The sequence below is a fragment of the Scyliorhinus torazame genome, chromosome X (genome assembly GCF_047496885.1).
Source record: "Scyliorhinus torazame isolate Kashiwa2021f chromosome X, sScyTor2.1, whole genome shotgun sequence".
NCBI classification, from domain to species: Eukaryota; Metazoa; Chordata; class Chondrichthyes; order Carcharhiniformes; family Scyliorhinidae; genus Scyliorhinus; species Scyliorhinus torazame.
The window spans coordinates 15,345,325-15,368,195 of record NC_092738.1 but is presented as its reverse complement, the minus strand read 5'-3'; the positions used below and the strand labels follow the sequence as shown (position 1 = coordinate 15,368,195).

At 50.5% G+C, this 22,871-nt stretch overlaps 1 protein-coding gene across 3 annotated transcripts in view; it reads left to right on the top strand.

The window, feature by feature from the left end:
* LOC140405364 (biogenesis of lysosome-related organelles complex 1 subunit 1-like) overlaps window positions 1–22,871 on the top strand; it is a 127,513-nt gene that overhangs the window by 67,365 nt on the left and 37,277 nt on the right. The gene's annotated exons all lie outside the window — the stretch shown is intronic.

Genomic DNA, 22,871 nt, shown 5'->3' with positions numbered 1-22,871 from the left:
ATCTTACAAACCCTTATATGGCAGCATATCAATGAAAAGCAAAGCCATTAGTGCTGGAATTTTCCCCCTCCTCTGTATTTCTCCTCTCCTGAAGCCAGTACTTCCCGAGATAGTTCCAGAAGTGAATGAAAAATGAAAATCGCTTATTGTCACAAGTAGGCTTCAATGAAGTTACTGTGAAAAGCCCCTAGTCGCCACATTCCGACGCCTGTTCGGGGAGGCTGTTACGGGAAGTGTTGATTGCAAACTTACCAACTGAGCCATCAGAAGATCTCCGTAATGTAATCTCCCGCAGCCATACAGTTACTCCTGAGAGCTCCGCCAATCCTAGCCTCTTGAGCATCCTCGATATTCATCGGTGGCCGTGTCTTCAGCTGCTTCCACCCTAAGCTCTAATTCCTTCCCTAAACCCCTTCACCCTCTCTCCTCCTTTAAAACGCTCCATGAAGTCCCCACCTTCTCAAACTTGCCCTTCGCTTAAGGGTGGCACGGTGGCGCAGTGGTTAGCACTGCTGCCTACAGCGCTGAGGTCCCAGGTTCGATCCCGGCCCCGGGTCACTGTCTGTGGAGTTTGCACATTCTCTCCGTGGCTGCATGGGTCTCACCCCCAAAACCCAAAGATGTGCAGGTTAGGTGGATTGGCTATGCTAAATTTCCCTTTAATCTGAAAAAAATGATTGGGTATTCTAGCCTTGCCCCTCGCCTGAGGTGTGGTGATCCTCAGGTTAAATCACCACCAGTCAGCTCCCCCACCTCAAAGGGGAAAGCAGCCCATGGTCACCTGGGACTATGGCGACTTTACCTTTACCTTCAAACCTACGATTTGACCAAACCTTTGATCAGTTTCCTTATGTGGCTTAGTGTCAAACTTTGTTTGCTAACACTCCTATGACCCGCCTTGAGCTGTTCTTTTACATTAAAGGTAGCTACATAAATGCAAGTTTGTGGTGTTCAGTCACTGCTGTGACAATTCCCATCGTGTGACCAGATTCAAAGGTGGATTTTTGAATGGGAAGACTGTTACCATTTCTAGCCAACTGGACCTGAAGGATTGCGCTGCTCATGATTGGGGATGGTGGCAGGGCACATTTACATAATAATACAAGCAGGCATCTTCTCCCTGGTGGGGTGCAGTACCTCGGTCTCAATTTACCCTTCTCCATTTGGTCGGACAGCTACATATCCTGAGCCGAGAATGCTCAATACCGATTTTGGAAAGACAAAGCAAACTTGGTGTTATCTCTATGCAGAGGCATGAGGCTGCAATAACCATGACTAACATCCCAGTCCCAGAGGATGCACGCCCAATGCTTGTTGGGCATTGTCCCTACACAAAGAGAGGAGTATGCAGACCAGTGTTTCTGTATTGCTCCCAGATCAGAGAAATGTATCATTGGTTCAAAGTCACAAATTTCCGAAATAGCTCTCTGAAATTTCACCTCTGCGTGCTGGACTTTACCCGGTAATTGTCTTTTTTAAATTTACAGTACCCAAATTCTTTTCTTTTCCAATTAAGAGAAAATGTTAGCGTGGCCAATCCACCTACCCTGCACATCTTTTTGGGTTGTGAGGGTGAGACCCACGCAGACACGGGCCAGTAAATTGTCTCCAATACAATGTGGGCGGCACGGTAGCACAGTGGTTAGCACAGTTGCTTCACAGCTCCAGGGTCCCAGGTTCGATTCCCGGCTTGGGTGACTGTCTGTGTGGAGTCTGCACATCCTCCCCGTGTCTGCGTGGGTTTCCTCCGGGTGCTCCGGTTTCCCCCCACAGTCCAAAGATGTGCAGGTTAGGTGGATTGGCCATGCTAAATTGCCCTTAGTGTCCAAGAAGGTTGGGTGGGGTTGCGGGGTTAGGGTGAAAGTGTGGGCTTGGATAGGGTGCTCTTTCCAAGGGCCGGTGCGGACTCGATGGGCCGGGTGGCCTCCTTCTGCACTGTAGGCTCTATGATTCTACAGTCGTACTTTCTATAACATTTTTCAGCTGTGTCCAATTATGTAAATCTTATTCTGTGATTGAAGTGATAAATGTTTTCGAGCATTTTTTTAAAAATTGGATCGCACCTCTTTAATAACAGCCTGAATTGTGAGCATTCTTTCTCGAATCTGCCCTGTGCATTTCACCCAGTATGTGGAACCTTTGAACTCCCACTGTAATTACTTGCACTGTGCGTCTGTAATGAACTAACATCTGGTCCTTAATTGCAAGCCGCTCAGTTGCATCTCGACAAATATGGAACTTGTTTGCTCAGATTTTATACTTTGATCAAAGTACGCTGGCATGTGCAAATGCACAAAAAGAAGCAATTTGCAATGTCTGTACAGTCCCTTATTTAATTTACTGAATTGATTGGTAAAATAAGGCGGTATGCTTTCGATGACTTCTGTGATGTGTGGCGAAAACTACAATGATTGCAAGGGCGGGATTTTATTTTTGCAGCAAGCTCGCCAATGTTGTAAGTATTGGTTGAAACCCGTTGCTCCCTTGGATCGGAAGCCGACCTTTCGAGTCTGTATGACTTCTGCAGAGCTCTGAATTGAACCCGAGACCCTGGAGCTGAGGCAGCAGTGCTAACCACTGTGCCACCGTGCCGCCCCTTTAGTTTTGTCTTCACGGAGGAATACACAAATAACTTCCCAGAAATGGGAAGGAATGAAGGGTCTAATGAGAAGGAGGAATTGGAGGAAATTAGTATTGTTGAAAAAATAGTGCTGGAGAAAATAATGGGACTGAAAGCCGATAAATGCCCAGGGCCTGATAATCTACATCCCAGGGTACTAAAGGAGGTGGCCATGGAAATAGTGGATGTGTTGGTTGTCATACAGAATTTTGGAACAGTCCCGGCAGGTTGGAGAGTGGAAGATATTATCCCACTGTTGAAAAAAGGATGGAGGGAGAAAATAGGGAATTACGGACTGGTTAGTACATCAGTGGTTGAGAAAATGCGAAAGTATTCTAAAGGATGTGAGAAAATATCAACGGAATTAGACAAAGTCAGCATGGATTTATGAAATTATGTTTGACAAACATAGAACAACATAGAACATACAGTGCAGAAGGAGGCCACTTGGCCCATCGAGTCTGCACCGACCCACTTAAGCCCTCACTTCCACCCTATCCCTGTAACCTAATAACCCCTCCTAACCTTTTTGGTCGCTAAGGGCAATTTAGCATGGCCAATCCACCTAACCCGAACGTCTTTGGACTGTGGGAGGAAACCGGAGCACTGGGTGGAAACCCACGCTGGCACGGGGAGAACGTGCAGACTCTGCACAGACAGTGACCCAAGCGGAAACCTGCTAGAGGTTTATGAGGAGGTAACCAGTAGGATAGATAAGGGTGAACCAGTGGATATGATGTATTTAGATTTTCAGAAAGCTCCCAAATAAGAGGTTAGTGTGCAAAATTAAAGCACATGGATTTGGGTAATATATTGACATGGATTGCGAATTTGTTAGCAGACAGGGAAAAGAGGGCGGGATTCTCGGTTCTCCGCGCTGCGATCGGGAATCCCGATGTGGAGAATGGAGCGCTGAAGGAAACTGGAAGATCCTGCCGAAGTGAACAGCCGTAAGATCCCGCCTGTTGTTTCCTTTGGCTGAGGGATCTAAAACAAGGGGTCACAGTCTCAGGATATAGGGCAGGCCATTTAGGAATCAGATGTGGCATTCTCTACTCCAGAAGGCTGCAGAGGCCGAATCACTGACTTTAGTTAAGAAAGAAATAGATGGGGCAGCACGGTGGTGCAGTGGTTAGCATTGCAGTCTCACGGCGCCGAGGTCCCAGGTTCGACCCCGGTCACAGTCCATGTGGAGTTTGCACATTCTCCCTGTGTTTGCATGGGTTTCGCCCCCACAACACAAAGATGTGCAGGTTAGGTGGATTGGCCACGCTAAATTGCCCCTCAATTGGAAAAATGAATTGGGCACTCAAAATTTATATTAAAAGAAAGAGGGAAATAGATTTTCAGACTCTAAAGGTGGCAAGGGGTATGGGGAGAGCATGGGAGTATAGTGTTACGATCGAGGGTCAGCCATAATCATATTGAATGTTGGAGCAGGCTCGATGGGCCGAATGGCCTACTCCGAGTCACTGTGGGCAGCACAGTGGTTAGCACAGTTGCTTCACAGCTCCAGGTTCAATTCCCGGCTTGGGTCACTGTCTGTGCAGAGTCTGCACGTTCTCCCCGTGTGTGCATGGGTTTCCTCCGGGTGCTCCGGTTTCCTCCCACAGTCCAAAGATGTGCAGGTTAGGTGGATTGTCTGTGATCAATTGCCCTTAAGTGCCCAAAAAGGTTAGGTGGTGTTACTGGGATAGGGTGGAGGTGTGGGCTTAAGTGGGATGCTCTTTCCAAGGGCCGGTGCAGACTTGAGGGGCCGAATGGCCTCCTTCTGCACTGTAAATTCTATGACTCTTCTGACTATTTAAGCCATGGCACATCACAGCAGCTGTAAGCTGTGGAAGGAGCTTCCACGGGGCTAAAGGTCTTCTCAGGGAAAAGATCATTAAAATATATATAAAGTGGCGATTTGTGTGGCTGGTACTGCAAGGGTAAAAGGAACAAACATTCCACATTCAAAATTGCAAACTTTCCTGCATAGAACTGAAGTTTGGAATATCTATTGACGCCAACTAAAGGAATCCTGTTTCTCAAGGCAGCTGAAAGTACACTTGGATGGAGACCCATTTATCTAATGTCAACTGGTTTATCTGCCTGTCCAGATGCAGACTCGAGCCTTTGTTCTGACTTTTGGTTCAGGAAGGAAGTTTAAAAATAGATGTATCTTGTAATTGTTTTGTGACTCAATGATGAGTAATATTGCTGGAGTCATGTGAATGGGCAAGAATGGTCATAATTGTTGCTTCTGAGTGGAGAATCAAAAATTGCCACCATTGCCAAGTGACTTTCGCTTTTTGTGCTCCACATGAACTGGGGTGGGGCAGAGGCAAGGAAGAAATTAGGATTAAGCCTCAAATTCTGCTGTTTGCTTTGATGCCGGTGAACTTCATCAAATTTTGAATGCAGCCGTGTACGTAGAGGAAAAATTGACTTTTATTTTTAAAAAGACTTTTGGGATCTGACTAGTTTTGAATATCTAGTTCATGGTTCATGTTAACATTTTAGAGGTCATGGACGCGATCTAACGGAAAGGTTTCTGAGTCTCATTTGTGAAGGTTTTGCTGGGAGATCCTCACTGCTATTTAACGACATTTAGGGTGGGATTTACCATCCACCCCGCTGCTGATTTTTTGCGAGGGAGGCAGCCCGCCAGTGGGATCTACCAGCCGCCAGTGGGATCTACCATCCCGCCATTGTCAACAGGGTTTCCCATTGACAGCAACCCTCGTCCTGGGAAACCCATGATCTGGCGTGGGATCAGAATTTCCCCCGGTGTGAACAGCCGGCAAATCCTGCCCATCGTCACGTTTCGGGCCCTGGGGAGTTTCCCACCGGTTTAGCCCACGCTTAGAATTATTTTCATCATTGGGAAGCTGAACTCCGAAGGTGGGCTGGCAATTTCAAAGGGTGCCCCAATCTCTAAATGATCTTGTGGGTCCTCCACACCCCCTACCCCTGGGAAATGTCACCCCCGCACAAATGGACCCACACCCCTCTCCGGCTATGTGGTCCCTGGGGCTCCCCTCTTCAGGCCTCCACGCCCCCTTACAGGCCCCCACCCGTCACCTCCCCCAATCTCCCAGAGACCCCTTCTTTCCTGCCCTGCACCAGCCCCCCACCACCCTCACCCTCTTTCATGGGCATAGCCCCCTCAAGGCCCGACCCTGGCACCCAGGCAAGCTTGCACTGGCACCCTGGCAGGGTGGCAGTGCCAAGGTGTCAGCCAGGCAGTTCCAAGGTGCCCACCTTTCAGGGGGAGGGCCAGGGGTCTGCCCTGCCCTGTCCCTGACCACCTAAGGGCCTCCGATGGCTTGGGAGACTCCTGGGTGTCATTCATGTGGACCAGTACTGAATGGTGCCCGGCTGAGGCCTCCATGGGGAGACTGGTAGATCACGGGTAAGTATGCCTAAGTAGGTTTTAAACCTACTTAAGTGCGCGAAGACTGGTCCCGACCATTGTGGGTGAGTTTCTGGTTGCGCCGCCTTGTGGGACTTGGGTAGATCCCGCAAGGCGTCGTGGCTGCCGGGAAGCCCGCTGGAGGCTTCTCCTGACATCTACCGGCCATGTTGCGCTTCCAGCCGGCGCACGTGGCCGGTAGATCGTGCCCAATGTTTAGTTCTGGGAAGATTATTGCTTTGAGGGTAAGGTAACTAAAATGATGGGTTTTCGAGATTGTTGGGACACCATTTTCTAAAAATGGTAGCTCGGAAGATTTAAAAAAGAAACAGATTTCAAGGGTTGTGGCGTTGCCCATCCCTAATTGCCCCTTCAGAAAGTGGTGGTGAGCTGTCTTCTTGAACCGCTGCAGTCCATGTGGTGTAGGTACACCCGCTGTGCTGTTAGAGAGGGAGTTCCCGGATTTTGACCCAGCGACAGCGAAGGAACGGCCGATATATTTCCAAGGCAGGGTGGTGAATGTTCCCCGGTACCTGCTGCCCTTGTCCTTCTAGATAGTAGAAGTCGTGGGTTTAGAAGGTGCTGCCTAAGGAACTTAATCTCATACATTCTCATAGAATTTACAGTGCAGGAGGCCATTCGGCGCATCGAGTCTGCACCGGCTCTTGGAAAGAGCTCCCTACCCAAGGTCAGCACCTCCACCCTATCCCCATAACCCAGCAACCCCACCCAACACTAAGGGCAATTTTGGACACTAAGGGCAATTTATCATGGCCAATCCGCCTAATCTGCACATCTTTGGACTGTGGGAGCAAACCAGAGCACCCGGAGGAAACCCACGCACACACGGGGAGAAAGTGCAGACTCCGCACAGACAGTGACCCAAGCCGGGAATCGAACCTGGGACCCTGGAGCTGTGAAGCAATTGTGCTATCCACAATGCTACCGTGCTGCCCTTGGTGAGTTGCTGCAGTGCATCTCACTGTTCGTCGGTGGTGGGTGGTGGTGGGAGTGAATGTTTGTGGAAGGGGGAACAATCAAGCGGGGCTGCTTTGTCCTGGATGATGTGGAGCTTCTTGAGTGTTGTTGGAGCTGCACTCATCCAGGCAAGTGGAGAGTATTCCCTCACACTCCTGACTTGTGCCTTGTAGATGGTGGACAGGCTTTGGGGAGCCAGGAGGTGAGTTATTCGCTGTAGGATTCCCAGCCTCTGACCTGCTCTTGTAGCCACAGTATTTATATGGCTGGTCCAGTTCAATTTCTGATCAATGGTAGACCTCAGGACGTTGAAGGTGGGAAATTAGTGATGGCAATGCCATTGAATGTTAAGGAGAAATGGTTGGAATATCTGTTGTTGGAGATGGTCACTGACTAGCACTTATGAAGTGCAAATGTTACTCGTCACTTATCGGCCCAAGCCGACCTGAGGAGTCACGGTTGGTGCTGAACATAGTGCAGTCATCTACGAGCAACCCCCATTTCGGACCTTATGATGGAGGAAAGGTCATTAATCATAGAATAGAATCCCTACAGTGCATAAGGAGACCATTCAGCCCATCAGGTCTGCACTGAACCCCCGAAAAAGTACCCCACCTCGGCCTGCTTTGATGTCCTGGGACTGAGGTGATTAACCTCCAACCACCACAAACATCTGCCTTTGTGCGACGTATGACTCCCAACCAGCGGGGAGTTTCCCCCCCGATTCCCATTGACTCCAGTTTAGCTGGGGCTCCTTGATGCCACACTCGGTCAAATGCTGCCTTGCCTAAGGGCAGTCACTCTCACCTCACCTCTGGACTTCAGCTCTTTTGTCCATGTTTGACCCCAGGCTGTAATGAGGTCAGGAGCTGAGTGACCCTGGGCGGAACCCAAACTGAGCGTCCGTGAGCAGGTTATTGCTGAGTAAGTGCTGCTTGACAGCACTGTTGATGACCCTTTCCATCACTTTGCTGATGATGGAGAGCAGCATGATGGGGCGGTAATTCACCGGGTTGAATTTGGCTTGCTTTTTGTGGACAGGATATACCTGGGGGGTTTTCATATTGAGGGTAGATGCCAGTGTTGTAGCTGTACTGGAACAGCTTGCCCAAGAGTGCATCTAGTTCTGGAGCACAAGTCGTCAGCACTATTGCTGGAATGTTGTCAGGGCCCATAGGCTCATAGGCATCTGCAACTGGTAGATTGATGAGGATGCGATCAAGTAGGTTTTTCCCTCACCACCTTCTACAGATGTGGGAGGAAACCCACGCAGACACGGGGAGAACGTGCAGACTCCGCACAGACGGTGACCCAAGCCGGGAATTGAACCCGGGACTCTGGCACTGTGAAGCAACAGTGCTAACCACTGTGCTACCCTGTCGCCCATGTGACTGACCCAACTACTGAAATATTTGAGATATTCGAAAGAGGAGTCGAAGTTAACAACACTTGATAAACTTGAGGACAAATAACTGAAGCTGCTGAATTTAAAACATTCCAAATTCATTCTCTCACTGTCTTACTCTCCAATCTATTCTTCGCCTCGTCACATTGAGCAGCACTGACCTTGCAGCGAAAGCACGAGGCCCTCAAAACAACGGAAAAATCGGAGCATCTGAGAACAGAAATTTAAGACAGTCACACACTCACAACCCTGTGTAGATAAAAATTTTAAACCTTGAGAAACTGTTTCACCTCTCTAATCCCACTTTCTGTCTATGATCGAATGCTTTGTGAACATCTTCTTCCAGGCTTCCTCATTTTATACCTGCAACAACATTCTTGGTTTTTTTTTACAGAAAAAGAATTGTTCATTGCTGTCCCAATCTATTCCTTTTCCCTCTTCATCCGAGAATGAAACCTTTGTCTAATGCAGGAAATTGTGGGTTTTGAGGGAAATCTGTACTCGTCAAGATAGAAGGCGATGCTGAGGAATGTTTACTTTTCCATTCGGCACTGGCCAATCCAAGCCTTTCAATGGTCTGGAGCGGTTGAAAATAATTGGAAGTTGGATGTTTTGCTTTTTTTATACCGGATGATATTTTTATTGAGGTGTTTTGCATGGATATGACGCAACATTATATTTAAATTGCTGGAAGTATTCACTCCCGAAGCTTCCTTGATGACTCAGTTGGTCGAGGAAATGAGTCACTGTGCTAAACATACCAGAAGGTCCCAGGTTCAACTGAACTTTATGCTGGGCTCGCTTATACCTCAGTGCCACTTGGGCAAGATATGCCAAGGTGGCAGGTACCCTCAGCCAGCAGTGCCTTCAAGAAAGTAGCTCAAGTCACTTGAAGGAAATGTTCAAAGTACAGCTATTCTGAACCCTGACAACACTAAAGTAGATTGATCGAGCTGCAAGAGAACCAGCCAACTATAAGAAATATTGGGGGGGGGGGACACGTTCCGCGCGCACCCGCACCGTGTTTCTAGCGGTGGGAGGCAGTCCACCATTGGCTGTCAATGGAATTTCCCATTGAATCCACCCACGGCGGGGGTTTGCCGTCAGCGGGGCTGGAAGAGGCACCGGAATGTGGCGACGAGGGGCTTTTCACAGTAACTTCATTTGAAGCCTACTTGTGACAATAAGCAATTTTCATTTCATTTCATTTCAAGATCCCGCTGGCGCGAATGGCCAGAGAATCTCCCCCCATTGTTTCTTTATTCAACAAAATTACTGACTTTAATACATTTTAATACATCTGTTACTAAGTCAGTTTAGCACACTGGGCTAAATCGCTGGCTTTGAAAGCAGACCAAGGCAGGCCAGCAGCACAGTTCAATTCCCGTACCAGCCTCCCCGAACAGGCACCGACTTCATTTGAAGCCTACTTGTGACAATAAGTGATTTTCGTTTTCAAGTCTGGTGTCCAAGAAGCTTCCACTTGGGTCACGGTTTTGTCACATGTCGGCATCGCGTTAAAATGTAAGTTTTGTTCACCTTCCATTGGGCTTGCCTTTCGGTTAGCCCAGCAAAAGGTGGTACTGCTGGTCGTCCAAATTCCATCTCCCCGGTGCTTTCCTCCACATAATGTTAAACGGTTCGCTGCTGTTGTGTAAAGAGTCAAAGGTACTGCTCCTTTTTACAAACACCTTTATTTCACTTCAACAGATTCTGCACAAAACTATCTTCACATCACCTGACACAAAGGTCACCTGAAGCCCCTTTACATATGTGTCAATTATTGGATACTTAACATAAATGAGACAACTAATTGGAATGTCTCTTAACCCATTACTTAACACAGCAAGTAATTACATTTTATTTTTTCACTCTCTCTCGCGCGCTCTCTCTCTCGCGATCTCTTTCGCTCTCCCCCTCCCTTAGCCTCTCCTCTCTCCCATCTCTCCGGGATTGCGATCCAGCCGTAGCCTCCTGTTTACCACAATCCTCGCAGTTCAAAGTCCTCCACTTGCTTCCAGCTACCCTTGGGCATGGCAGTAGAAGAGCTTGGGAGCGCTTCCCTCCGAACCCCCCCCCCCCCCTTCAAACTAGTGTCTCCCAGGAGTATTTGGCGAGGTTTCCAGTTTAGTTTGGAGGCAGTCCAGAGAATGTTCACTGGGTTGATCCCGGGTATGGAGGGATTTTCTTATGGGGAGAGGTTGAGTAGCTTGGGCCTGTCCTCATTGGAGTTTAGAAGAATGAGAGGCGACCTTATTGAGACATATCGGATTCTCAGGGGGGTTTGACAGGGTAGATGCTGAGAGGTTGTTTCCCCTTGTGGGAGAGTCTAGGGCCAGAGGGCATCATCTCAGAGTAAGGAGTCGCCCATTTCAGACAGAGATGAGGAGGAATTTCTTCTCTCAGACGGTAGTGAATCTGTGGAATTCTTTACCGCAGAGAGCTGTAGAGGCTGGGTCGTTAAGTATGTTCAAGGCCGAGATAGACAGATTTTAATCAGTGAGGGAATCGAGGGTTATGGGGATAAGGTGGGAAAGTGGAGTTGGTAGGGCAGTGGATGTTGTCTATATGGACTTCAGTAAGGCCTTTGACAAGGTCCCTCAAGCATACGGCATGCTTGCCTTCATTGGCCAGGGCATTGAGTATAAGAATTGGCAAGTCATGTTGCACCTAGGTCTCTCTGACTTTCAGTACTCATGGTTTTTCGAAGAGGTCACAAAGATGATTGATGCAGGTAGGGCAGTGGATGTTGTCGAGATGGACTTCAGTAAGGCCTTTGACAAGGTCCCTCATGGTAGACTAGTACAAAAGGTGAAGTCACACGGGATCAGGGGTGAGCTGGCAAGGTCATAGAAGGCAGAGAATAGCAATGGAAGGATGCTTTTCTAATTGGAGGGCTGTGACCAGTGGTGTTCCGCAGGGATCAGTGCTGGGACCTTTGCTGTTCGTAGTATATATAAATGATTTGGAGGAAAATGTAACTGGTCTGATTAGTAAGTTTGCAGACGACACAAAGGTTGGTGGAACTGCGGATAGCGATGAGGACTGTCAGAGGATACAGCAGGATTTAGATTGTTTGGAGACTTGGGCGGAGAGATGGCAGATGGAGTTTAATCCGGACAAATGTGACATAATGCATTTTGGAAGTTCTAATGCAGGTAGGGAATATACAGTGAATGGTAGACCCCTCAAGAATATTGAAAGTCAGAGAGATCTAGGTGTACAGGTCCACAGGTCACTGAAAGGGGCAACACAGGTGGAGAAGGTAGTCAAGAAGGCATACGGCATGCTTGCCTTCATTGGCCGGGGCATTGAGTATAAGAATTGGCAAGTCATGTTGCAGCTGTATAGAACCTTAGTTAGGCCACACTTGGAGTATAGTGTTCAATTCTGGTCGCCACACTACCAGAAGGATGTGGAGGCTTCAGAGAGGGTGCAGAAGAGATTTACCAGAATGTTGCCTGGTGTGGTGGGCATTAGCTATGAGGAGCGGTTGAATAAACTCGGTTTGTTTTCACTGGAACGACGGAGGTTGAGGGGCGACCTGATAGAGGTCTACAAAATTATGAGGGGCATCGACAGAGTGGATAGTCAGAGGCTTTTCCCCAGGGTAGAGGGGTCAATTACTAGGGGGCATAGGTTTAAGGTGAGAGGGGCAAGGTTTAGAGTAGATGTACGAGGCAAGTTTTTTACACAGAGGGTCGTGGATGCCTGGAACCCGCTACCGGAGGAGGTGGTGGAAGCAGGGACGATAGTGACATTTAAGGGGCATCTTGACAAATACATGAATAGGATGGGAATAGAGGGATACGGACCCAGGAAGTGTCGAAGATTGTAGTTTAGTCGGGCAGCATGGTCGGCACGGGCTTGGAGGACCGAAGGGCCTGTTCCTGTGCTGTACTTTTCTTTGTTCTTTGATTATCACATCTGATCAGTCATGGTCTCATTGAATGGCGGAGCAGACTCGATGGGTCGAATGGCCTACTTCTGCTCCCATGTCTTATGTTCTTATGGTATTGCACTAAATGCTTTCAAAGCAAAACTGTTGGTTGCTTGGCTCAGTGCCTGGGAGTTGGCAAAGATCAGGCGCCACAGTAGGGGCCAGGGGATGGCAGTCATCACACTGGGAAAAACGTTGGGAGTCTGAGCAGCGTAGGGCGAGGAGGAAGATGGCACGACGGGGTTAGGGGAGGATGGAGGAATGCCAATGGTGATGACAGTTGGAGAAATACCCTGGATTGAGACAAAAAAGTGGATGGGTACGTTAATGAGATCTCAGTTCAGAGCAAAAAGTGGGAGGAATTAAAATGGTTGCTCTCACCAACTATCCTACAAATTTGAGCTCATCCAAAGATCTGCTGCCCTATCGTAACATTCAATAGGTCCCGTTTACCTATCGCCGCTGTACCTCATGACCTCCATTGGCTCTCAGGCCATAATTTCAATGCCTTGATTTCAAAATTTCCACGTGTTCGAACCCCTCCATGGCTTTGCCCCTCCCCATCTCTATGTCCTTCGCCCCTCTAATCCACCGACCTCAACATTCCTCCAATTCTGGCCTCTTGGGCATCCCCAGTTTTCCTTTGCATCACCATTGGTGGCCATGCCTTTAGCTGCCTCGGCCCTGAGGTCTGGAATTCCTTCTCTCAATCTCTCTGCCAGTTTACCTCTCTCTCTTTGACCAAGAATTTGGGCAACTATCATAATAGCTCACCTCTGCCTGGCATGGTGTGTGGTTTTGTCTGACGACGCTCCTGTGTCACGCCTGGGTATGTTTTGCTCTGTGCTGTATCAACCAGGATTTCGGGTTCATGTCACGTTACATGTAACCCCCCCACCATACTGCCCGGGTTTACAGAATCCTACTAACTGTCCTGGCTTGAGACAATTCACACCTCGATTACCTATTGATTATCACTCAATCCACTCACTGTTTGTACCCGTAAAGACTTGTTTACCTGTAAAGACTCACATTCCAACCATGGGCGAAATTCTCCGGTATCGGCGCGATGTCCGCCAACCGGCGCCATAAAGGGCGCAAATCAGTCGGGCATTGCGCCTCCCCAAAAGTGCGGAATCCTCCGCATCTGGGGGGGCCGAGCCCTAACGTTGAGGGGCTAGGCCCGCGCCGGACTGATTTCAGCCCCGCCAGCTGGCGGAAGTGCCCCGCCAGCTGGAGCGGGCATGACATTGCCGGGCAGCGCATGCGCGGGAGCGTTAGTGGCCGCTCACGGCACCCGGCGCATGCGCAGTGGAGGGAGCCTCTTCCGCCTCCGCTACGGTGGAGACCGTGGCGAAGGCGGAAGGAAAAGAGTGCCTCCATGGCACAGGCCCGCCCGCGGATCGGTGGGCCCCGATCGCGGGCCAGGCCACCGTGGGGGCACCAGACCCACCCGCGCCGCCTTGTCCCGCCGGTAAGAGAGGTGGTTCAATCCACGCCAGCGGGACAGGCATCCTAGCAGCGGGACTTTGGCCCATCCGGGCCGGAGAATCGCCGGGGGGGGGGGGCCGCCAACCGGTGCGCTGCGATTCCCGCCCCCGCCGAATCTCCGGTGCCGGAGAATTCGGCAACCGGCTGGGGCGGGATTCACGCCCCATTTCTCACATTCCAATCTGTAACTATCTTGCGATTGTGTCTCCTATATATGCTGTGATTGTGAACCTGCCTCCACTTCACCTGATGAAGGAGCAGCACTGATGATGATCAACTATTCCACAAGATGGTGCCCAGAAAAAAAGTATGCCAGTGACCCAATGGCCCGTTTTTTGCTCTTGACTTTTTTTGCAAGTAAACCTGATCATTTGCGGCAATATAAATTCCATCAAGTAGTTCTAAAAACCTGCGAGAGTAATGCTTCAGGCGTCTCCTAAACAGCAGGAGAGACCAGAGATTGAACTACTGCCTGAAGCATACTGCAAGCTAATTATTTCTCTATAATCTGCAATGCCGAGTCGAAGCTTTGTTTTGAGATTTTTCTTTCCGTGGAGTTGTGGGCATGCTGAGCCCGCTGAAGGCGATATGGCGGAGAGTCATGAATGATATTAGACCGAAAGGTATTCGTGACTGTTAGAACAATGCAAGTTTCCATTTCTATTTCTCATCGGCAGAAAGCTGGGAAATCATTGATATGCAGTGCTGTCCGATCGAATGTTTAAACCTCAAGGTGTGTGTGCGTGTGTTGAGAATGTCCAACCCTTTGGGAATGGGAACCCTTTGGTCATTGGCAACAAACACGTTGACATTGTCGCAGCACAATTTTTTCTGTATCCAGTGATGTAGTAATTCTGTAAGTACTGTGTTAGAGAGCGTGTTTGGTACAGGGGAGCATTTCTCTCCGAGACCTGGGTTTACCTGAAGAATCTTGGAAATAATAGGCTCCCTCTTCTGCAAGAGTCCTGCATGAATTGAAGTCGGAGCGTGTGCTGTGCCTGCACTGACTGTTCAATGTGAACACCAAGTGCAAAGAGGTAGGGAAAGGAATTTAGATTTTAAAATACAGAATGGAATGCTGGTTAAATCAGCATTTATTGCCCGTCCCCAATTGCCACTTGAGAAGGTGGTGGTGAGCTGCCTTCTTGAACCGCTGCAGCCCGTGTGGTGTAGGTACACCCACAGTGCTGTTAGGGAGGGAGTTCCAGGATTTTGACCCAGTGACAGTGAAGGAATGGCCGATATATTTCCAAGTCAGGATGGTGAGTGACTTGGAGGGGAAATGCACCTGCTGTCCTTGTCCTTCTAGGTGGCAGAGGTCACAGGTTTGGAAGGTGCTATCAAAGGAGCCTTGACGAGTTGCTGCAGTGCACACTGCTACCACTGTGTGTCGGTGGTGGAGAGAGTGAATGTTTAAGGTGCTGGATGGGGGGGCCAATCAAGTGTGGCTGCTTTGTCCTGGGTGTGTCTGGACCCCATCCAGGCAAGTGGGGAGTATTCCATCACACTCCTGACTTGTGTGCCTTGGAGATGGTTGGCAGGCTTTAGGTGTTAGGATCTGAAGGTAAGAATGCAATAAGAACTCAAAAGGTGGTTTTGACTTCTTCCATTTCAGTTTATTTGTTTAACAGTTACTTCTCCATGAAATCACCACAGTGCCACCTGTATCCCTTTATATATTTTATATATATATATATATATGTGTGCAACCTATCAAACAATAAGTGTGGTCTCAGGAGGCCCGAGAAGGTAAATTCAAATGAAGTTTAATTCAATGACAAAAGCAAAGTCCGCAACGTGGCTTACAGTCCAATGGTCCCAATCGTGACTACCGATCACGCCAGTCCCAGTCTGGGCCGGCTTTTATCGGCCAATTTCTACGAGCGGCAGCTGATGAGTCTCTGCCCACTAGTTGCGGGGGGGCGGGATGATAGGGTGCTCGTATTCGCGGGTCCCACTGGGAGATCAATTGGGATGCCCCCTTGGGTCTGGTGAGGGTTATTTCAAAACTCCAATTCTAACTTTAAGCACTGGGGAACATTAACCCTTTCCTAACATTGGGGGAGTCAGGAGGTGAGTTACTCTCCGCAGGATTCCCAGCCTCTGACCTGCTCTGGTAGCCACAGTGCTTATACGGCTGGGTCCAGTTCCGTTTCTGATCAATGGTAACCTCCAGGATGTTGATAGTGGGGGATTCAGCGGCGGTAATGCCATTGAATTTGAGCAATGTATTGCTATATTGGATAATCTGTTGTTTTGGAAATTATTGTCAGGCGGGACATAGAGGAGAATGGTGCTGTGGCTTTTCGGAGAGTGTCATGGGAGTTTTTCGGCCTATCTTATCCGAAAGACCGGTGTTTTTATTGTGCTTGATAAATCCGATAGCTTTACAACTTGGTTGGCATCCTGCAACATCGACTTAGAGCTTCAATGAGATTTTTCAATTTGGCGGAGTGGGAATATTGTACAGACCAGAATCGACAGAGATTCTTGGGCAGATGTGTGATTGAAACGATGCAGATGGTCAAAGGTACGATGATTTGGAAGAGAACAGTTTAATCACTGGAACAGGGAAGAATAATCAGAGGCCAAATTAATTGTGTTCTGCACAGTTGTGCATTGCACCTAAAAAGTGATTTTCCCCAGAACACAAGGACTTTGTTTTGTGTTACAAATTAGCTATATTATCCAATGTGAAACGATGTTAACAATCCTGGTTCTTTACTGGGTCTCCCTGAGGGTGTGGAAGGAGTGGACTGTGGAGCGTACGCAAGTACGATGCTGAGCTCACTGATGGGTGCTGAGGCCCCTACAGGCCCCTTGGAGGTGGAGTGGGCAAATCGGATTCCGGCGAGAAGACCAAAAGCGGGAGAACCACCCAGGGCGATAATCGTGCGATTTTACCGCCTTAAGGAGAGAGAAGAGGTCCTGAGATGGGCTAAAAAGGTGCGGAGTAGCAGATGGGAGAATGCAGTGGTACGGGTATACCAGGATTGGAGTGCGGACGTGGCGAGAAGGAGGGCGAGCTTCAACCGAGCCAAAGAGGTGTTGCATAAAAGGAAGGTGAAGTTCGGGATGCTGCAGCCGGCAAGACTATGGGTCACGTATCAGGAGAGACACCATTATTTCGAGACGGCGGAGGAAGCATGGACCTTCATCAAAGAAGAGAAATTGGATCGGAACTGAGGGACTGATGCTGCAGGAAATGTTATTGTTAATGTTATGGTTGAAGTTAATTGAGAAGTAAATTGGGAAGGGGGGAGACATTGGGGAAATGTGGGCGCCGGTGAGGTGGGAAAGACGGGACATAGTTGGAGAATGGGGAAGGGGAGGGGGAGGGGAAAGGGAGCTGCGCCATAAGAGGCGGGTCAGGTAAAGGGATGTTCCCGCGCCAGAAAGAATAAGGCGGGAAGACAGGCGCAAGGCGGATGGGAGTTCCTCACACGGGGGGGTCGAGGAGTGAGCAGGAGTAGTCGGGGTCAGTTGAAGTCAGCTGACTTACGGAAGTAATATGGGGGAGCAATCATGCTAGAAAGAGATCTAGCGGGGAGGGGGGGAGGGAGGGGGGGGGGACAACTGGGTTGCTGCTGCGGAAATCCAAAAGGAAATGGCTAAAGAGTGGGTGGGCGGGGATGGTGTGCGACGCTGGGGGAGTGAGCGGGAGCGCGGAGGCGGGATATGGGCCTGGCCTAGAGAAGGTAATGGCTAGTCGACACGGGAGGGGGGCAGGTAGCCCCCTAGTGAGGCTGATCACGTGGAACGTGAGAGGCCTGAACGGACCGATAAAAAGGGCCCGAGTGCTCGCGCATTTGAAAGGACTAAGGGCAGACGTGGTTATGCTCCAAGAGACGCACCTAAAGGTGGCGGACCAAGTTAGGCTAAGGAAAGGATGGGTGGGACAGGTGTTCCACTCAGGACTGGACGCAAAGAATAGAGGGGTGGCCATTTTGGTGGGGAAACGGGTAGCATTTGAAGCAAAGAACATCGTAGCAGATAGCGGAGGTAGATATGTAATGGTGAGTGGCAGGCTGGAGGGAATGGAGGTCGTGTTGGTTAATGTGTATGCCCCAAACTGGGACGATGCGGGATTTATGAGACGGATGCTGGGGCGTATACCGGACCTGGAGGTAGGAAACTTGATTTTAGGAGGGGACTTCAATACGGTGCTGGACCCGGGGCTAGATAGATCCAGCTCAAGGACCGGAAGAAGGCCGGCAGCGGCCAAGGTACTTAAGGGGTTTATGGACCAAATGGGGGGAGTGGATCCATGGCGATTTCCTAGACCTAGGGCTAGGGAGTTTTCCTTCTTCTCCCATGTCCATGTCCATAAAATGTACTCCCGGATAGATTTTTTTGTTTTGGGAAGGTCGTTGATCTCTAGGGTGGAAGAAGCTGAGTACTCAGCCATAGCGGTTTCGGATCATGCCCCACATTGGGTGGACCTGGAATTAGGAGAGGAAAGGGAGCAGAGAACACTCTGGCGATTAGATGTGGGACTGATGGCGGATGAGGGAGTGTGTGCAAGAGTGCGGGGGTGTATTGAGAGATACCTGGAGGTCAATGACGACGGCGAGGTCCCTGTGGGAGTGGTATGGGAAGCACTAAAAGCGGTGGTCAGAGGAGAGCTGATCTCCATTGGGGCCCACAAAAGGAAAACAGAGGCCAAGGAAAGGGAAAGATTACTGGGGGAGATTTTAAGGGTGGATAGGGAATTTGCAGAGACCCCGGAGGAGGAATTGTACAGGGAGAGGAGACGACTCCAGACGGAATTTGACCTTCTGACCACCAGAAAGGCGGAGGTACTGTGGAGGAAGGCACAGGGGAGGAGGTATGAATATGGGGAAAGGCTAGTCGCCTGTTGGCTCATCAATTGCGAAAGAGTGCAGCAGCGAGGGAGATAGGAGGAATTAGAGACGAAAGGGGAGACACGGTGCGAAGGGCAGGAAAGATAAATGAGGTGTTCAAGACCTTCTATGAGGAACTGTATAGGTCTCAACCCCCAGAGGGAGAGGAGGGGATGCGGCAGTTCCTGGACCAATTGAGGTTCCCGAAAGTGGAGGAGCGGGGGGTGGTATTTCCGACTACATAGGGGAACAAGACAGGGATGCCCGCTGTCTCCATTGTTGTTCGCGTTGGCAATTGAACCTCTGGCCATGGCGTTGAGAGACTCCAGGAAATGGAGAGGGGTGATTAGAGGGGGAGAAGAACACCGAGTCTCGTTATACGCGGATGACCTATTGTTATACGTGTCGGACCCAGCGGGGGGATGTTAGAGGTTATGCGAATTTTGAGGGGGTTCGGGGATTTCTCGGGGTATAGGCTAAACATGGGGAAGAGTGAATTATTTGTGATACATCCAGGGGACCAGAGTAGAGAGATAGAAGGCTTGCCTCTAAGGAAAGTGGAAAGAAACTTCCGATACCTGGGGATTCAGATCGCTAGGAGCTGGGGAACCTTGCACAGACTTAATCTGACACGGTTGGTAGAACAAATGGAGGAGGACTTCAAGAGGTGGGACATGCAGCCTCTATCGCTGGCGGGCAGGGTGCAAGCAATTAAGATGATGGTCCTCCCGAGGTTCTTATTTGTATTTCAATGTCTCCCTATACTAATCACCAAGACCTTTTTTAATAAAATAGACAGGAGCATCACGAGCTTCGTGTGGGCAGGGAAAGTTCCGAGAGTAAGGAGGGGGTTCCTTCAGCGTAGTAGGGACAGAGGAGGATTGGCACTACCGAACTTGGGCGATTACTATTGGGCCGCCAATGTGGCAATGATACGTATATGGATGATGGAGGGTGAGGGAGCGGCGTGGAAAAGACTGGAGAGAAAGTCCTGTAAAGGGACGAGTTTAGAGGCGCTGGTGACGGCGCCGCTACCGATCTCACCTAAAAGGTTTACCACGAACCCGGTGGTGGCGGCAACATTGAATATCTGGGGACAGTGGAGGCGACAGAGAGAGGTGCGGGGAGCCCTGGTGGGGTCCCCTTTCAAGAACAACCATAGGTTCGCCCCAGGAAGAATGGATGGAGGATTTCAGAGCTGGTACCAGTTGGGAATTAGGAGGGTGGGAGATTTATTTATAGATGGGACTTTTGCGAGCTTGGGAGCATTGGAGGAAAAGTATAAGTTGCCCCGGGGAAATTTCTTGAGATATATGCAGGTGAGGGCGTTTACTAGACAACAGGTGAGGGAATTTCCGTTGCTCCTGACACAGGGGATACAGGACAGGGTGCTTTCAGGGGTGTGGGTCGGAGAGGGCAAGGTGTCAGAGATTTACCGAGAGATGAGGGAAGAGGGGGAGGAGTCGGTGGGCGAACTAAAAGGAAAGTGGGAAGAAGAACTAGGGGAGGAGATAGAGGAGGGTATGTGGGCTGATGCCCTAAGCAGGGTAAATTCCTCTTCCTCATGCGCCAGGCTTAGCCTGATTCAATTTAAGGTGCTACATAGAGCACACATAACGGGAGCAAGATTGAGCAGGTTCTTTGGAGTGGAGGACAAATGTGGGAGGTGTGGCGGGAGCCCGGCAAACCACGCACATATGTTTTGGCGTGCCCGGCACTGGAAGGGTATTGGAAGGGAGTGACGGGAGTGATTTCGCGGGTGGTGAAGGCCCGGGTCAAACCAGGCTGGGGGTTAGCTCTATTTGGAGTTGCGGAAGAGTCGGGAGTGCAGGAGGCGAAAGAGGCCGATGTTGTGGCCTTTGCGTCCCTAGTAGCCCAGCGCAGGATCCTACTCATGTGGAAGGAGGCGAAACCCCCCGGACTGGAGGCCTGGGTAAATGATATGGCGGGGTTCATTAAACTGGAGCAGATAAAGTTTGCCCTGAGAGGATCGGCTCAAGGGTTCACCAGGCGGTGGCAGCCATTTCTCGACTACCAAGGGGAACGTTAGAGGGAAGACAGATGACCAGCAGCAGCAACCCAGGGGGATTGGGGGGGGGTTAGTTTAGTTTAGGTCAAAGATAAAGGGGTTTTGTTACTTGTGTATTGTTAAAAATTTCTGTATTGTTATTGTTGCGTTTGCTTTGTAAGAGGGGAAAAATTGTTGTTTGGGAAAAAAATTTCAATAAAACGTATTTTTAAAAAAAAACAACCCTGGTTCTTGTGTGACAAACATCTGGTTTGATCATTCCAGTAAATTTGGTTAAAGCGTTCATGGGAATAGAGTGTATCAGAGTGTCTCAGGCATCATCAAGTTGCACTGCCAATACTGTTTATTGTTTATAATTTCACAAATCTAGAATGCGCAGGAATACAGAGATATGTTTTTTGCATTTTATTTTTGTCCCTGTCTTTTGAAGACACTTGCTGTTGCTGGGGGACAGTAACCTGGGTGTAGCCAGCACTCCTCTGTTGCTCTCAGGGGATCTTGTGCAGGCTTGGTAAGTCAGCTACTTGGCATCAAAGCTGTGCCCAACACTGTTCTCCCCTGGGAATCAGTGCACTTTCTAGCAGGATGGCGATTGGAAATGGGAGCCCTAGTTAGTTCCTTTCTTGTGCCCACCAATTATCACCATGTGGGAGATCGGCTAATTCAATGCAAACAAGATCAAATGTGTTTGTTTGCGAGTGCGTATGAGCGTATGTTTGTGAGAGTGTGTATTTGTGAGAAAGTGCTTGTGAGAGAGAATGTTTGAGTGCGTGTGTTGGAGAGAGCGCGTGCGTGTGCGAGAGAGAGCGAGAGTGCATGCATGAGAGAGAGTGCGTGCGTGAGAGAGCGAGAGTGCGTGCGTGAGAGAGAGTGCGTGCGTGAGAGAGAGTGCGTGCGTGAGAGAGGGTGCGTGCGTGAGAGAGGGTGCGTGCGTGAGAGAGGGTGCGTGCGTGAGAGAGGGTGCGTGCGTGAGAGAGGGTGCGTGCGTGAGAGAGGGTGCGTGCGTGAGAGAGGGTGCGTGCGTGAGAGAGGGTGCGTGCGTGAGAGAGGGTGCGTGCGTGAGAGAGGGTGCGTGCGTGAGAGAGGGTGCGTGCGTGAGAGAGGGTGCGTGCGTGAGAGAGGGTGCGTGCGTGAGAGAGGGTGCGTGCGTGAGAGAGGGTGCGTGCGTGAGAGAGGGTGCGTGCGTGAGAGAGGGTGCGTGCGTGAGAGAGGGTGCGTGCGTGAGAGAGGGTGCGTGCGTGTGAGAGGGTGCGTGCGTGTGAGAGGGTGCGTGCGTGTGAGAGGGTGCGTGCGTGTGAGAGGGTGCGTGCGTGTGAGAGGGTGCGTGCGTGTGAGAGGGTGCGTGCGTGTGAGAGGGTGCGTGCGTGTGAGAGGGTGCGTGCGTGTGAGAGGGTGCGTGCGTGTGAGAGGGTGCGTGCGTGTGAGAGGGTGCGTGCGTGTGAGAGGGTGCGAGCGTGTGAGAGGGTGCGTGCGTGTGAGAGGGTGCGTGCGTGTGAGAGGGTGCGTGCGTGTGAGAGAGGGTGCGTGCGTGAGAGAGGGTGCGTGCGTGTGAGAGGGTGCGTGCGTGTGAGAGGGTGCGTGCGTGAGAGAGGGTGCGTGCGTGAGAGAGGGTGCGTGCGTGAGAGAGGGTGCGTGCGTGAGAGAGGGTGCGTGCGTGAGAGAGGGTGCGTGCGTGAGAGAGGGTGCGTGCGTGAGAGAGGGTGCGTGCGTGAGAGAGGGTGCGTGCGTGAGAGAGGGTGCGTGCGTGAGAGAGGGTGCGTGCGTGAGAGAGGGTGCGTGCGTGAGAGAGGGTGCGTGCGTGAGAGAGGGTACGTGCGTGAGAGAGGGTGCGTGCGTGAGAGAGGGTGCGTGCGTGTGAGAGGGTGCGTGCGTGTGAGAGGGTGCGTGCGTGTGAGAGGGTGCGTGCGTGTGAGAGGGTGCGTGCGTGTGAGAGGGTGCGTGCGTGAGAGAGGGTGCGTGCGTGTGAGAGGGTGCGTGCGTGTGAGAGGGTGCGTGCGTGAGAGAGGGTGCGTGCGTGTGAGAGGGTGCGTGCGTGTGAGAGGGTGCGTGCGTGTGAGAGGGTGCGTGCGTGTGAGAGGGTGCGTGCGTGTGAGAGGGTGCGAGCGTGTGAGAGGGTGCGAGCGTGTGAGAGGGTGCGTGCGTGTGAGAGAGGGTGCGTGCGTGTGAG